The sequence below is a fragment of the Fukomys damarensis genome, unplaced genomic scaffold (genome assembly GCF_012274545.1).
Source record: "Fukomys damarensis isolate Sample0158 unplaced genomic scaffold, DMR_v1.0_HiC HiC_scaffold_2, whole genome shotgun sequence".
Lineage (NCBI taxonomy): Eukaryota > Metazoa > Chordata > Mammalia > Rodentia > Bathyergidae > Fukomys > Fukomys damarensis.
The window spans coordinates 41,438,459-41,442,212 of NW_022900914.1; the positions used below are offsets into that span (position 1 = coordinate 41,438,459).

The 3,754-nt window shown below is 47.1% G+C and overlaps 1 protein-coding gene across 4 annotated transcripts in view; it reads left to right on the forward strand.

Moving 5' to 3' along the window:
• The first annotated feature begins 3,583 nt into the window (after positions 1 to 3,583).
• The window catches only part of Cep68 (centrosomal protein 68), a 23,853-nt gene continuing 23,682 nt past the window's right edge, over positions 3,584 to 3,754 (forward strand). For all 4 annotated transcript variants that reach the window (XM_010609732.3, XM_010609735.3, XM_010609736.3 and 1 more), the window contains exon 1: positions 3,584 to 3,723. The gene's annotated coding sequence lies outside the window, so the exon portion shown is untranslated. The remainder of the gene's footprint in view (positions 3,724 to 3,754) is intronic.

Consider the following 3,754-nt stretch of genomic DNA (forward strand, 5'->3'; position numbering starts at 1 on the left):
TGATCACGGGGATGTGATAATCAGTGGCGGAGTAGCTCACTAATGCGCTTATAGCTGACTTGATTTTAGGAGGTGGGGATCTGGTGGGTACAGGTAGGTCATTGGGGGCACAGCCTGGAAGGGTTTGTTTCTTCCTCACACTTCCCTCCTTTATCAGCGCTTCCCCACCATCATTCTGTGAGAAGCTTCTCCTTCGCTGTGTCCCTCTGCTATGCTGTCCTGCCTTGAAGCCAGTGAAGTATGAATTAAAGCTGCTACAAACTATGATCCAAAATAAACCTTCCTTTCTTTAAGTTGTGGGTATCAGACAGTTTGTCAAGGAAGGTGACTGGGAGAGTTGTTGAACAAAAGGAAAAAAAATGGAATCAGCTCTAGGAAAATAATGCAATGACAAGACTTAGTAAATACCTTACAATAATAACTGTCAAGGTCAGTGGTCTTAACTATGCAATCAAAAGATACAGATTGGAAGATTTAGTCAAAACCAAAGATCCTGCCGACCCTGGTGTTGCACACCTACAATCCCAACACTCGCATTTGGAAGGCTGAGGAAGGAGGATCATTTAGAGTTTGAGGACAGCCTGGGCTACAAAGTGAGTTCAAGGCCAGCCTTAACTACATAACCAGACACTATTTTTTTAAAAAAATCCAAATGTATATTGCCTGCAGAAGACTCACCTTATACAAAAACAAAGCTCATGGACTGAAGTGAAAGAATAGAAAATAATACCCCATGAAACCACAGTCCAAAAGCACGCAGGAATATCTTGGTTTTTGGTTTAGTTGCTTGTTTGTTTGGTACTGAGGACCGAACTCAGGACTTTGTGCTTATGAGACAGGCAGCAGAACCACTGAGCTAAATCCCAGGCCTCAAGCAGGAATATCTTATTCTCAGACTCATCAGACTTCAAGCCAAAACTGATCAGCAGAGATAAAAATGACCACTACATACTGGAAAAGGAATAATTCAACAGGAAGATAACAACTGCAAATATCTATGGATGGAATGCTGGTGCACCCAACTTCATAAAAGAAAAACCACTGTACATAAAACGACAGAAAGACACCAATACAATCATAATGGGGGAACGCTGGGTATGGTGGTGCACGCCTGTAATCCCAGCACTCGGGAGGCTGAGGCAGGAGGATCGCTGTGAGTTTGAGACCAGCCTAAGCCATATAGTGAGTTCCAGGTCAGTTTCAACTACATAGTGAGACCCTGACTAAAAAAAAAAAGTCATAATGGGGGACTTCAGCAACCTACTCTTATGCTTACATCAACCAAACAAAAACTTAGCAAAGAAATATCAGAGTTAAACCATAATTGGACAAATGGACTTAACAGACATCTACAGAGTGTTTCATCCAACAGCAATAGAGTACAAATTTTTCTCAGCAGCACACAGAATTTTTTTCCAAAACAGACCGTATCTTAAGACCATAAAGCATGCTCAAATAAACAAAAAGGAAATAATCCCTGGATACTATCGAATTATAGTGGAATGAAGCATGAAATCAACAGCAAAAGAAACCACAGAAATTAGACAAACACATGGATATTAAATAATACATCAGGGCTGGGGATTTAGCACAGTGGTTCTGTCCCCTGCCACACAAGTGCAAGGTCCAGAGTTCAATCCCTTGTACCCCCCCAAAAAAAAACCTCTGAAAAAAGAAGGATCTTATCTCAAATCGGTAAACCCACTACTGCCAACATCATACTAAATAGGGAAAAACTGGGAATAAACAAGGGTGTCTACTCTCACCACTCCCATTCAATATACTACTTGAAACGTTATCCAGAACAATCAGGTAAGAGAAAGATATAAAAGGGATACACAGAGGAAATAAAGAAGTTGAACTATCCTTCTTCACAGATGATCTTTCACAAAAGCCAAACCAAGCCAAACCAAAAAATTCCACCAAAAGATTCCTAAAACTAATAAATTCAGCAAAGTAACAGGATACAAAATTAACACACACACACACTCACACACACACACACACACACACACGGAACCTGTAGACTTCATCCATTCTATTCCCTGTCTTACAAATGAGGAAACCATACAGGGTGGAAAATGATATAAGTCATGGGAAAGGTACAATGCTACAGGGGTCAAGGGAGGGGAGCGAACATCTGATTGAGGATATCAGGGAGCACTCCATGAACATTGGGGTATTTGACCTGGACCTTAGCACATAGTGTGTAATGCGCTTCTTTTGCTTACATCAGAATTACTTTCTTTCTGGTCAGTCTGTTTGTCTCAAGTTCTACCAGTCAACTTGAATCCTTATCCGTTTGGCCTCTTTCCAGTTCCCTTCACTTGATTTGGTGCCCTGGCTCTCTGAACGACGTTGTTAAACCATTTGCACTTGATCTACTTCCCCCATCCAGCACTGTCTTGACTGGGAAACACCCAAATCTTAGTTTGTGCGATTGCATGGCTTCCCTAGAGGTCTCCCGGGTATACAGAAATCAAAGGTCACCAACGGAAATGATTTCAGTTGTCAAAAACCTAACAAATGCGTGAAATGCTGTTAACTTACGAGTGGTTTCGTGGAATTTAATCGTGTGTGTATGTGCTGGGGATTGAACCCACGGCATCGAACATGCCGATAAAGTCTTATTTAAACCTCAGGGACCTGTTTTTGTTTTAATTAATTTTGTTTGTGCATTTAAGGAATACAATGTAGTGACATTCATCTTTGGAAATTTGCACCTTTACATAAATCCATCTTGGTCAGGGACCTGTTTTATGAACTGTCGGGACATTCTGTGGATGGCAGAGTGCTGAGAGTGCAGCTGAGGGAAACCTCACAAGGGAGGGGACTGACACCAGCTACAGCGTGACTTCTTCCTCACAACAGCCAGTGGCAGTTCCTCTGCGCCTCGGGATTCTCTTTTCTGCAGGGCAGCTATTGGGCTTCCCGGCATCAATGCCGTGAAGGAGGAAAAGGCATCCGGCTCCCACTTCCCCTCGGACTCCATCGCCAACCGCAGATCAAACCGGACTGCTCAGAGAGCCACTAAGCCACTCGGGCTCACTCACCCACCCGCCTCCCTTCCTCTCCGATGCTGCCGCCCATCTAAAACTGTTTCCAGCCATGGGCCGGGGTAGCTCGCCCTGCAGCGCCGGCGCACTATCCGCTGCACCTGTTAGGTCCAGGGTCACGCCGGGTTGTTTAGATGCGAAAAGTAAACAGACACGAGGGCAAGACTGGGACCGCCTCCCCGGCAGCGGCGCGAACTCCCGAGCCGAATTAATGAGCGCCTGACACTCCACGCTGCCTGCGGGAGGAGAGCGCGCCCCCACGCAGCCCACGCCGCGCAGGTCCACCCGGCGCCAGCCCCGGGACCACGAGCCCTCTCAAGATCCCAGCTCCCTGAGTAGAGCCCAACACAAGCCATAACCCCGAAGATGGGCGGAGAAGAGCCTAAGCAGATCCCGCCTTCCATAGGCCAAAATGACGCAAGGGGCGGACCCTTGTCCCAGAAGCGGGCTAAGTATTGGTGGAACCTCTGCACTGAGGTCTGCGATTGGTCGTACCGCGCAGGCGCCTTAGTCGTGAGACGGGCGGGCCAAAGGGCTTGGCCGGCGGTCGGTCCCGCCCCAAACGTTCTTGGTTCTGCGGGGAGGGTCGCGGTCGCCGCCTGGGATCCCCTAGCTCGGGGCGTCGCATGGGGCTGTTGGGGAGGAGCGGGACGTGCGAAGATTCGAGGTACGGGCGGTAAGACGTGGCGGGCGCGCGT